Genomic DNA, 14,082 nt, shown 5'->3' with positions numbered 1-14,082 from the left:
GCACCCAAATAATTAAAATTAGAAATGAAAATGGAGAAGTAACAACTGACACCACAGAAATACAAAGGAATGTAAAAAATACTATGAAGATCAATAGGCCAAAAAATTGGACAACCTAGGTAAAATGGATAAATTCTTAGAAACATACAATCTTCCAAAACTGAATCTGGAAGAATCAGAAAACCTAAGCTGATCAATTACAACAAATAAAATGGAAAGTTATTAAAAAACTCCCAACAAACAAAAATCCTGGACCATATGGTTTTACAGATGAATTGACCTAACATTCAAAGAAGAACTAACACCTATCCTTCTCAAACTATTCCAAAAAATTCAAGAAGAAAGAGACTTCCCAGCTCCTTTTATGAGGTAGGCATTATCTTCATTCCAAAACAAGGTAAAGACACTACAAAGAAAAAAAAAAACAAAAACAAAAAACTATAGGCCAATATCCCTGATAAACATAGATGCTAAAATTTTCAACAAAATATTAGCAAACCAGATCCAGCAGTACATTAAAAAGATCATACATCATGATCAAATGGGATTTATTCTGGGGAGGCAAGGCTAGTACAATATTCGTAAATCAATCAATGTGATTCATCACATAAACAAATATGTGATGAATATCTATGATAATTTCAATAGATGCAGAAAAAGCATTTGATAAAATCCAGCATTCATTTATGATCAAAACTCTGAGATACCTCAACATAATAAAGGCCATATAAGACAAACCAACAGCCAACATGATACTCAGTAGGCAAAAATTAAAAGCAATCCCCTTAAGATCAGGAACAAAGCAGGGGTGCCCCCTTTGACCACTCTTATTCAATATAGTCCTGGAAGTCCTAGCCACACAATCAGACAAGAAGAGAAATAAAAGGCATCCAAATTGGAAAAGATGGAAAACTGTCATTATTTGCTGATGACATGATACTGTACATAGAAAATCCTGAGATCTCAGTCAAAAACCACTAGACCTGATAAATGAATTCAGTCAGGTGGCAGGATATAATATTAATATTCAGAAATCAGTGGCATTTTTATACACCAACAATAAACTGTCAGAAAAAGAAATTAAGGAAACAATCCTCATCACTATTGTAACAGCAAAAAAAAATACCTAAGAATAAATTTAACTAAGGAGGTAAATGTCTTATACTCAGAAAATTATAAAACATCAAAAAAAGAAATCAAGGAAGATACAAACAAGTGGAAGCATATAGTGTGTTCATAGATAGGAATAATTAACATCATTAAAATGTCCATACTACCCAAAGCAATCTATAGCTTCAATGCAATTCCTCTTAAAATACTAATGACATAGTTCACAGACCTAGAACAAGTATTTCAAAAATTTATATGGAACCAAAAAAGAACCCGAATAACCTCAGCAATCTTGAAAAAGAAGAACAAAGTGGGAGGTATCACACTTTCTGATATCAAGTTAAACTACAAGGCCACTGTAATCAAAACAGCTTGGTACTGGCATGAGAACAGGCATACAGATCAATGGAACAGAAGAGAGAACCCAGAAATAAACTCATACCTTTATGGTCAGTTGATATTTGACATAGGAGGCAAGAGTATAAAATGGAGTAATGACAATCTTTTTAATAAATGATGTTGGGAAAATTGGACAGGTACATGCAAAAAAAAAAAAAAGAAAAAAGAAAAAAGAAAAGAAACTAGTTTACAAACTTACACTATTCACAAAATCAAGCCATAAATACCCTGGAAGAAATCATAGGCAGTAAACTCTGATAGCTCTCATAGCAATATTTTTGCTGATGTAACTATGCAGGCAATTGAAATAAAAAGCAAAATAAATAAATGGGACTATATCAATCTAAAAAGCTCTTCCAAGGCAAAAGACACCATTAACCAAATAGAGAGACAACCCTTTCAATGGGAAAAAATATTCACTGATATGTCTGATAAGGGGTCAATAACCAAAATTTATAAAGAACTTCTAAAACTCAACACCAGGAATGTAAACAATCAAATTTTAAAAATGAGCAAAGGAACTGAATAGACACTTCTCCAAAGAGAGCATACAGTTGGCCAATAGGCATATGAAAAAATGTTGAATGTCACTAATCATTACAGAAATGCAAATTAAAACCACAATGAGATACCACCTCACACCTGTCAGAACAGCTCTCGTTAACAAATCAACAAACAAGTGCTGGTGAAGGTGTGGAGAAAAGGGAACCATCTTGCACTTCTGGTGGGAATACAGATTTGTACAGTCACTTGGAAAACAGTATGGTGTTTCTTCAAAAAATTAATAATGGGACTGGCTTTTGACCTAGCTATTCAGTTTTTAGGAATATATCCTAAGAATCCCCAAACACTAATTCAAAAGAAGATATGCTACCCATGTTTATTGCAGCATTGTTTACCATAGGAAAGAATTGGAAACAGCCCAAGTTTCTGACAGTGGACAAGTGGATAAAAAAGCTGTGGTGTATTTACACAATGGAATACTATGCAGCCATGAAAATGAAGGACATCTTACCTTTTATAATGGCATGGATGGACCTGGAGATTATTATGCTAAGTAAAATAAACCAGAGAGAGAAAGAAAAACATTATATGATCTTATTTATATGTGGAATCTAATGAACATGGTGAACTGAGGAACAAAATAAAGGCAGAGGCAAGGTCCTAGGGAGCAGAGTGACAGCTGTCAGAGGGAAGGGAGATGAAGAGAAGAGATCAGAGAAGGTGAAGGGATTAGCCAAATTTTATATATATATATATATATATATATATATACACACACACACACACACACACACACACACACACACACACACACACACACACATAACAAAGAGATACAGATAACAGGAAAGCAAGTCCCAGAGGGAAGGGTGGGAAGAAGATGGGGAGGGGATAAAAGGGGTTTAATGGGGGGCACATTGTTGGGGGGTGAGGATGTTATATTGAGTGGGACACTTGGATCCATATTAGCACAATAAATTTAAAAAATTAATAAAAATAAAATAAAAATTAAAGGAAAAAAAATAGAAGTCTGTCCTCTCTTTATTTCCTTGGTTTTGCTTAGCTGGCCCTTATTACTAAACATACAAATATATGCAGTTTTACCATCGTACAAAGGAACCTCTCTTACTGCTCTCTAAAGTCTGGTATGCAGATTTCTCTTTCTCAAGCAGCCCTTTATATACTTATGTTCCTGAGGACTTGTTTGGCATTTTCCCCTCCACACTATGCATTTTTTCTGAAAAATCTCATCCACACCAAGGGCTTCTGCTATTACTTATGCCCCCTCATAACCCGCATATATCTGTTTGGATTTCTCTCCCCAACTGGAAACTAGGTCTGGGTGACCAGCACCTCATAGACATCTCTTGTGAGCACCCTATCATCAATTTAGGCAAAATCAAACTGGATTTGTCCTCTTCTCCAATTTCAAAACCTGTCCTCCTTGTGGTCTGAAGGTCAGTAAACGCAATTTTTTTCTTTACATTTGCCCAATCCAGAAAAAAAGAAATTATGATCTCTGTCCCTTGCCTCTGACATCTGTTTGGTCTTCAGTATCTCTCACATTTGTCCCCACTTTTCCTTCCCTTTTCTCTTTCTTTCCTGGACTTCTGTAAGAGCAGCACTTCCAGATCTAGTCACTCTCCTCTCCCTCCTTTTTCCACCACCTACTCATCTACTCCCCTTTCTTGTTCTGCCTCCACAAACACAAGGCCCTTCTTTGCCAATCTACTTACCTCTTTAAGAATAGGCTAAACCCTCATTTCCATGACTGGCCCATACCTGAAATAATCTCTATTTGATTAATCAATCAATCAATCCTTTAATTAATTAATTCATCTACCTTTTAAATTTGTACTTTTTACATTGTCATTCATTGATATTTTAGAACCGAGGCAGCGAGGAGAGGGAGCCTTGAAAATCCTCTTTTCTTTTAAGATTTAACTCAGGATGGGCTTCTCACTGAGGACCCTGCGACACTCATCTGACTTAGGCTGAGTTGGGTGTCCTTCTTCTATGCTTTTATATCACTATTAAAATTGTCATCACATTATTCTACACAGAACGTTATTGTTGATTTACTTATATGAGAGATCTAGGAATTTAGATTCAGAGGTCTGTTCATCTCTCTGTCCCAGTCAGATGGATAGATGTGTTTAGTGAAGATAGGAATGAATAAAGTGATATTTGAACAACTTTCCCCCACCCACCCACACACACCTTTTAGTAGCTCAAACACTACAGTGTTTTTGATGACCCATTTATATAGGTTTCCAGACAGCCTGCTATAAAAGCACTGCTATTTGATCAAGGGATGGGGGTAGGGAGCAGATTAGATGGTCTAAATTCCTCTCAATTTCCTCCTGGTAATATATCCATGGATATGGAGGGTTATCCAAGGTGATGAGGCTGACAAAAGATCTAATGCAATCCTAGGCTACATTAATAGAAGGATGATATCCAGTTCACAGAAGATAATAAGCTCCCTGCGCTCAGCACTACTAAATCCACATCAAGTGAATTGCGATTAATTCCAGGTTTCTTATTGAAACAGGAGAGCATCTCACTGACATCTATGAAGAGAGGTCAGTGGGTAACGAACCCTATCTTATATAAACAGTGGTTAAAGGTGCAGTGGATGTTCTGTGGGAAAAAGAGACATCAGCACAGAAATGAGCCTTCATATATTTAAGGCTGTTATGTGGAAGAGGAATTAAAATTATTCCATTAAGCTTTAGAGCTAGGCTTTTCTGGCAGGAATTACCCGCAGAGTAGTTTTCAGCTAATTACGAGAAAAGATGTTTTAACAGTTGAAAATGGGCTGCCTTACTGAATTTCTCAATGGTAGCGGTGTGCAAGAAGAAAAATTACTCTTTGTAAGAACATAATCTTTTCAGTCTCTTCCGAAACTAAGATTCCAAACTTCAAAGATGGCCACCTTATTTTCCTCATCTCCAAAGAAGATTCAAGAAGAAATGGAATTTAATTAAGTACATTAAGACAATTTAGGTAGCAAGAAAAAATATTTTCTGAAAGGCGATGATATTCATGAGTAGGTCCATCTGAAGATTTAGGAAATGTTAATCACTGACTAACTTGAAAAATAGTTTGGATAGTCATTTTATTAAAATAACCTAGCTTGTGTTCAAAATCAAGAGAAAGCAAATAAGCAGGCTTTTAATTTCTCCAATAATTTGACCTAAGTAATGTCTTCCTCCTTAGCAAGGCATTTTTGAGCATGAAAATATTTTATATAAGAAAAACAGCAATGAATAAAAACAAAAGGGCCAGAGGGGAGATTAGTGGTTTATCAGTTCATCAATTGTATTACTAACTTAATACACTAAGGAACTTGATCTTAACATCTTACAGAATCCAAAATGATTGCTTTTAAAAAATGACTCTTGTAAAAGAAATCCAGGTGTTTATCTTTTTTATCTTAACTTTTGTCATTTAGGTATTTTTAAATATCTGAAGATTTTTTGCAACAAATTTTTATCCCATATGTGGCATTCACGCATACAGTTTTATTTTTTAATAAATCAATAAATATATCTTTTATTCTGGTATTAAGATATAAAATTCCAATTACTATTATTGTTTTAAAGTTTATACATACTATTTTCACTTACTGCATGCATATTAATTTCACTATTATACTAAGAGTTATATAATGAAAGCATATATTCATTAGTGTCTAATGTATTTTTCAAGGTTATCCTTAAGTGCAGGAGTTTAATGAGTACCTAATGAGAACTCTTATACCATTGATGAAGAATATCTATCATGTTTGTGATATGGATATCACAATCTAACACTGAAAAATTAGTAAAAAAATTAAGCCCCAAATACTCTTTTGTTATTAATCACATATATGAAAGGCACTTTGTATTGACAAAGTTATGACCTTAAATTGGGTCATTAATAATCGAAATCTGCTAATCTCATAAGCAATTCATCACATTTTAAATTTCATGTAGAATATGACATTTCTGTAGTAAATAAGATTAGAAAAAACTTGGGTCATATTTTAGAATAGAACTTTCATGTATTGAAAAGTTGCCTGTTTAAAATTGAGTTGAATTTGTTGCTCCTGTTTAGAAAAATAATCTAAAATGGAAGGTCTAATTTGTAAATACGAAGTGAGAGAAGTCAGTCTAGATAATTTAGTCAACCTGATTATCTCTCCATTAACATAGGTTCTTAATTGTACATCTTAAAGAAGATAAAAACTTCCCTAATTGCGGAAGATATTCTGAAAACCCCAACTAAAAGTTCGATTTGAACCTTTTAATCTACAGTAAAATTCCAGATAAAATATAAAGTGGAATTATTTATAAAGGCTCTTCAGCAACTTTATACTGTTTTGGTTAAAGTTTTGAGATTTCCATTGTTTTTGGCTTTGTATTATAGGAGATGCTTTCCATGGTTAACTTTTCTTGTAAGCACTTACCAAAAAGTTTCTTTCCCACGGAATTGATAGGTTAATGAGAGTCCTCCTACATTATGGAATGGTGGTTGTAATGATAGGATGAGGTAAGAGATGTAAAAGTGCTTTATAGCTCTAAAAGGTCTTTGTAAGTATGTAATTTGTTTTTATTGGATACCAGCAAAAATAGTCTGTAAAGTCAATAGCTGCTGAATGGAAACTTGGAAAGTTGTAATAAATATGTGAAATGCCTAGTGTCCCAGAAGCAGGTGTCTGGTACTTGCTCTCTTTCTGTCTTTCTGTCTCTGTCCTCCTGCCTCTCTCTATATATATATTTCTTTTCTCTCTCACACACACACCTGCACTCACACACCCACCTCAATGGATTGTATTTTTATATATACTTCCTGTAGATTAAATTTCACATAGACCGAATTCCTTGGTGCAAAAAAATATATATACTATGATTCAGATTGATGCCTGGTAGACTTCTTAACCCATAATCATCAAGAGATGCATGTGAGACCTCATAACAATTGCCCCAGGATGTGGAATCTGGGAAATAGGGCTAAAAATGCATCAGTGAATATCATGATAAGAATTGATAAGCTCTGCTGTAACTCTTCTAGAGCAAAAAGAGAAGCACAATGCAAGGTGGTGGGGGCACCCTTCAGGATAGGAAAAAGAGAAAACCCAGAATAACTGACTAGATGTCCAAATATAATACCATTATTAATAATTCTCTTACAGATATCATTATTTTGCTTATGAGTAGTTCTCAAGTGTCATCCAAATAAGTGATCAATAGAATGAATCAGATCCCATTGATAATCACCAAATTTCTCTTCAAGAAATATAATTTTACCTCCTTTGTAATGAGACATTTAAGTGCATCCTTTGTAGTATCAAAACGTTAGATTGCTTTTATCCTCTTTTTCCTTCTCTTGTCTACTATCTGGAGAAGTATACACTAATAAGCAAATAATTTAAACAAAGAAGAAAATAAACAAGATGCCCAAGTGAACTGTGTATTACCTCATTAATACCTGCAATGAATTTGATATGTATCTCAATAGATACAGGATTCTATACATATCTCAGATTGATATGTACAAGAAACATATATCTCTAGACTATTTTTAACATCTCTTCAATTGTGTGGGTAGAAAAAAACCTAGAAAATATTACAACTTTGCGAAGCTAAATGTGTTGGAGAAGTAAAGTTACTACTGAGCCTCATATCACTTTCATTTATTAAAAATTTTTTAAATACTTTTTTGTTAGAATTTTCATATCAAAAGCATATAAAGCATGCTTATATGGCTCAATAATTCGTAAAATGTACCCACCATCTAAATCAGGAAACAGCGACCCTGATGAGCATACATATAGGTGATGATGCCTTAACTGCAAAGTCACAAACTCTTTCACCACATCAAGAATAGTACCAATCTTTTCTTCATTTGAATAACATTGTGATCCCTTTATAAATCAAAGTACAATCATATTTATTATAAAAGCTGATTCAGATAAATTCATAGTTGAAAAAATGCAAGAGTTAACTGTGAAATTTTTCTAGTTGATGACTTTTATAGCTGATAACATTTGCTTTATGTCTGCTTGGTCATTCACACTATCTTTAATAGTTCTGAGCATTTGGCATTTTGCCTTTGAAATGTTGCGGAAATCACATCCAGATTTCTGAAAGCAAATCTGTTAGGATCAGCATTTTGCTGAAAAAAGTCTTGAAGAAAAGACTCAGTTACAATTTTATAAGTTAATGTGTTTTGGGGGTGGAGGTACTTTAACAACATTCATTTGTAGGCTAAGTGCAGTGGGAAATCTGTGAAGTGAGAGGCGTGGGGTCAAAATTTCAAACTCCATGACTTAGGCGATATTCCTATGTGTATAAAATTGTATGGTCCAAGCTTTCTAAGAGAATTCATAAATTGATAGAGCTCAGATGAAAAATCTCAGCTTTTCCAGGAATTTCTGCTTTCCTGTTAAAGTCAGTGAAATGAGAAAATTGTGACATTCATGGAGGATAAGTGGCACAGAAAGGACTAGTGAAAACAATTATAACTTTTCCTTAATTCTTTACAACTATTTCTTCCTACACTACAGCAATGTTCTTGTAATATCCTATTTAACTTAATGCATGAAAATATTTTCTTTTATAAGCCACTGTCAGAACTGCAGCTTTTCTATTTAATAACAATCAAATGAAAATTGAAAAACATGGTCAATTGATGTTTTTGCTTTTAACTTCTTTTGTTCTCTTGCTTATTGACTTAAAAAAATAATAATTGATCTGGATAATCCTTTAGGGAATTTGACAATGTTCAACATTTAGCTGATATACCTTGTTCACGTATTTAAACAGCTTCTTAAAAATTTTGCAGCTGCACAAACATATAATATAACAAAATATAAATAGAAACCCTGTACTGATTAAGAGTAAAACAAAGGTGGAGGAGTAAGATTAATTTAGATTAAATGCTTACAGCAGAGTTTGTATGTATTAAAGTTGAGCTTAAAGCTTCGAGTTTCCTTAAAAATAAAAGTTAGACAGAAAAAACTTTCCGTTACAAGATTTTTTTTGTCCTAAGTCCATCTGGCTAATGACAGACATTACCAGCTGGTGTCCAGTGAGGGCCCTAATATGTATGAACAGCTTCTTGAGCTTCTGTCTTATCTAGCTGTTTTAATATATTCTTTCAATAATCACAATAATTTTCAAAGAAGATATTATCATTTCTTTTATCCAGATGAGGAAATAGAACCTTAGAGAGCTTTTATAACTTACACAAAGTCACAGAAGCAATAAGCTGAGGACCAGAGAATTGAACCCCAAGTTTCTCTGAGATCAAAGTGCTTGTTTTGTTCTCTACATAAATTCTGCTTCTCAATCTACATTTTTAAAAAACTATCTGAACCATTTTTAACTGAAACACCATATAGTTCAGTGGTATAAAATACATTCATAATGTTGTACAACCATCATCACCATCCATGTTCACACTCTTTTTGTCTTATAAAACTGAAACTCAATATCCATTAAAAATAACTCCCTGCCCTGGCCAGTTGACTGAATGGATAGAGTGTCAGCTTGGAGAGTAGACATCCTAGGTTCGATCTCTTGTCAGAGCACACATGAGAAGCGACCATCTCCTTCTCTTTACCCCCTCTCTCCCTTCTCTCTCTTTTCCCTTCTTGCAGCCAGTGCCTTGATTGTTGGAGCATTGGACCCTGGCGCTGAGGATAGCTTAACTGATTCGAGCATCGGCTCCAGATTAAGAGGGGGCGTTGCCGGGTGGATCCGGGTCAGGACACATGAGACAGTCTGTCTCTTTATCTCCCCTCCGTTCATTTAAAAAACAAAATAAAATAACCCCCTATTTCTCCTTCCCCCACCCAAGTCCCTGGCATCACAAATATACTTTTTGTCTCTAAGATAGCACAGATTTTCAATATTTGGAAAGCAGATCCTTTTTGAGCCAACTGGCTCCCACAAACTATGTGTAAGCTTTTTCAGTAATATATTCATGACTGCCAGCCATAGGGTGAAGACTGAGGGATGCAAGCTACTATGGTGCTAAGAGTTGAAATTGACCAAAATTAACCATAATTTCCCATTCAAGTCTTTCTCTGGAAATTTCATGTCTTCAATAGACCTCAAACTTTCAAAATATTTACATTAGACAGATTCTGCCAGTGCAATTGTTATGTAGGGATGGTTACAGCTTCTTGGCACTTCCTACACTACTATCTTCCCAGAATTCTCTTCAATGCACAGCTTTTGTGTGTTCAATTGTGTGAAAATTGTGATTATTCTGAGTGAATATTTTTTTTGGGAAGACTTAGTTGCTTTGGTTTCAGTATGTATGCCTTTTTTTAGCTGTGGACTTTACTCAAAAATATATCTAAAATCAAAACATCTGGTCAAATTGTCAGGATAGTCTGCAATATTCCAAGTATAGGCACCAACACCTGAGTGCTTACCTTTGGCAAAGAAATTGCATAACTATTAAATTTTTAGTCTTTAATCTTACAAAACTTAAAACCTGGTTAAACAAGTCTTATGTATGGAGAAATGTAACAATAAATTATTAAAGTAACACTTAGATGCAAAAAAAAAATAGAAGAGCCATCAAAAAGCAGTATAAAATAAGTTGACAAATGAATAATACAGGCCATAATTGCTACAGACTTCAAAAGAAGGAGAAATCACTTTTATTTAACTGATTGGGAAAAGTTTTATGAAGATAACAGCATTTTAAAATTCCCATCTCCAATTAAATTTGCAGAACTTTTTAAAAAAATAAGTTTGACAGAAAACTCCCTGATGAATCTCAAACCTCAAAAACGATATTCAGGATATTAGACGATGCACTCCAATGACCTTCTAGGAGACTTCCAAGAAATGAAACCAGGATACATTGATTTTTTTATGTGTGTGTGTTTGTGTGTGTGCCTTAGAATTTGCAAATAATTGTGTTGAGGTCTATAGACACACAGAAGAGCAAACCATAATATTTAGCAGTTGGTAGAGATGAACAATTTCAAAAGGTATCCTTTGAGAGACACTGTGAGGGAATTTTCCTCAATGACTAGCTGAGAAAATTGAAAAATAAGCACAGGTATCAATTGCCTATATATGCCAATGAAGGCTGAAGAAATCAGTTTGAAAGTTTAGTTCCTGATTTAGAATCTTGAACTTGAAAGGGGCTAAACCACTGAGTAGGCATGTTGTCCATAATAAAACCCATTTCAGTCATTATTTACTTGTCTTTTGGTATGATGTATTTCATATTTCTGTTATAATTAAAGTAGCACGTTTTGATTCTTTGTTTAATAAAATAATTTTATAGATTAATTCCCATGTTGTTAACACTTCATAAATTAATATATATATTGGATGACATCATCTTGCTTGATTAGTTCTCACCTTTTTTCCAAACCATGGTTGAACACCTTTATCAGACAGGCGTCTGAAAATTCACCTTTTTGCATTCTTTAAGTTTCTGCTATTATAAGCTGGTAGCACACTGGGGCCACCATGGATTTAAAAAAAATTAATCAGACGTTTAAATAGTTTTTTCAGAAGTTTTACTTTCACTTGGAGCCATATGTGACTAGTTTGAATATGCTTTCTTATTTTTTTTTTTTGAGAGAGATTTTTTCTGAATAAAATGAAGAAAGATAGAAAGACAATGAACTGGCCAGATGAATTCAGTGGGATCAAAGAAGATGCTCTGATTTGGAGAAAATGACCAGGAATAAAAGATTCATTTGAATAGAAGTCTGAGTAGAAGCTTTGGTCTTGCTTTTAATGTTCTCAGAAGTACTAGAAATGGTCCTAGCTAGTTGGCTTAATGGTAAAGCATCAGCCTGGTGTGTGAATATCCTGCGTTCGATTCTGGTCAGGGGACACAGGAGAAGCGACCATCTGCTTCTCCACCCCTCCTCCTTACCCTTCTCTCTCTCTCTCTCTCTCTTTCTTTCCTCTCTCTCAGCCATGGCTCGATTGGTTTGAGCAGATCAGCCCTGGGCACTGAGGATTTCTCTGTGGATCCTCCACCTCAGGCACTACAAATAGCTAAGTTGTCTAGCAACCAGCAGAGCATCACCCCTGCGGTGGCTTGCTGGGTGGATCTTGGTCAGGAGGACTGCAGGAGTCTGTCACTCTAACTTCCCTCCTTTTACTAAAAAAAAGTACTATAGAAATGCCTAAAAATCAGATTGCTAACAAATATAAGTATGAATTTCTTTCAAGTTATATATATATCCCATTTAAGATCTGTGCAAAACTATCCTTTTTTTATGACACTTTCTAGTAAGACTCCAGCCCATGGTTCAGGTCAGCACAGTTAGCTTTGGCTGCCCATGTCCCATGTACACATCTCTTTCTACCTCTTCCACCTTTCTTTTTGCCATTTCATTCCTACCCCACTGCCCTCCTCACTAATCCTCAAATTTGACAATATCACTGGCACTGCAGGGCCTTTGCATATGCTTTCCTCTTTGCTTGGTGAGTTCTTCTCTTTGACATCTTTAGTCTTCTACTCAAATGTCAAAGTATCAGAAATATTTTCTTAACACTCCAAATAAATATCAACCACCATTTCCAGCTTTACCTATGCCTCTTGCACTCATAGCATACCTTATAAATTAAATATTCATTGATTTAACCTTTGTCTCCTTCCATGAGAATGTTAACTTCATGAAAGAATCGTCTATATTTTTATTCACTGCTATGGTGCCAATGCTAAGAGCAGTTGCCAGCTACATAGTAGCTGTGCAATAATATTTGCCATGAATGCCATGATTGTACATATCCTTACTTTCTGAATTGTATTAGAATTACTGTCAGTATCACATAATTTTGCAATTGATTTGAAGACTTGGGCATTCATAAAGGTGCTGTTTATCATGTTTTCTCTACTTGCTTCACATCTGAAATTCACTTAGTTGGTCTGTTACTCATCAAAGTAGCACAGGAAGGCTATAGTGACATCCTGATATTTTAGGATCCATGAAGCTCTCTAGATGTCTTTCTCATGAATATCAAGGATCTACTTTGCTGTGATGTATTCAGTCATTATTCTTGTTATTTTAGTTCATAATTGAATTGTAAGTTGTGCGACGGCAGAGACCATATTATATACACTTTATGTGTGTACTTCTAGAGTGTGTTTAACTCAGATTGGATTACAATTTACGTTTAATAATTATCTACAGACAGACATATTAGAGTAAGTATTATTTTAGAACAACAGCATGTTTTTAATTCTTCAAAATTAGTGAATATTTAGAGAGTTGTGAATGCTGCCGTTTCTACAACTTTGATTTGGATTTTTCAGATCCACATTTTAACACAATAATTCACACAGAATAATGAAGAGAAAACATCGTGCCAATAAAGGAATCTTAATGATATTATAATATTGAAGTTTAAATTTTTTTTTTCTGTATTTTTCTGAAGCTGGAAAAGGAGAGAGACAGTCAGACAGACTCCCGCATGCGCCCGACCGGGATCCACCTGGCACGCCCACCAGGGGGTGACGCTCTGCCCACCAGGGGGCGATGCTCTGCCCCTCCGGGGCGTTGCTCTTTTGCGATCACAGCCACTCTAGCGCCTGGGGCAGAGGCGGAGGAGCCATCCCCAGCGCCTGGGCCATCTTTGCTCCAGTGGAGCCGCTGCTGCAGAAGGGAAGAGAGAGACAGAGAGGAAGGAGAGGGGGAGGGGTGGAGAAGCAGATGGGCGCCTCTCCTGTGTGCCCTGGCCGGGAATCGAACCCAGGACTTCTGCACTCCAGGCCGACGCTCTACCACTGAGCCAACTGGCCAGGGCTAATATTGAAGTTTAAATTTTATAACACACTTTTGCTTACTTTGCTAAACTTTTGGTGACAATGTGATAACAAGAATAAGAGATTTTCTCAATTTAAATTGCCTTTGTTTTCCTAAGAGTCATTTAGAAAAACCAAAATTATGCATTTATCTCACGTTTAAATAGTGATATTATAGTAACAGTATCATACTCAGTAAAATCATAGTAAAAAACTTTGTTTTTTCTTGGTTTAATAAAAAGGTCATTTTCATAGAATGTGTTTTGGATTTACTAAGAGGCAGATTTC

At 35.1% G+C, this 14,082-nt stretch overlaps 1 non-coding gene across 1 annotated transcript; it reads right to left on the bottom strand.

The window, feature by feature from the left end:
- Positions 1-13,720: 13,720 nt before the first annotated feature.
- On the bottom strand, positions 13,721-13,796 carry TRNAS-GGA (transfer RNA serine (anticodon GGA)). Its single transcript has one exon. It is a non-coding gene; the product is annotated as a tRNA-Ser (tRNA).
- Between the last annotated feature and the right edge of the window lie 286 nt (positions 13,797-14,082).

Source organism: Saccopteryx bilineata, chromosome 6 (assembly GCF_036850765.1).
Source record: "Saccopteryx bilineata isolate mSacBil1 chromosome 6, mSacBil1_pri_phased_curated, whole genome shotgun sequence".
Lineage (NCBI taxonomy): Eukaryota > Metazoa > Chordata > Mammalia > Chiroptera > Emballonuridae > Saccopteryx > Saccopteryx bilineata.
Note: the sequence above shows the minus strand (reverse complement) of the source record. Positions and strands in the feature narration are given on the sequence as shown.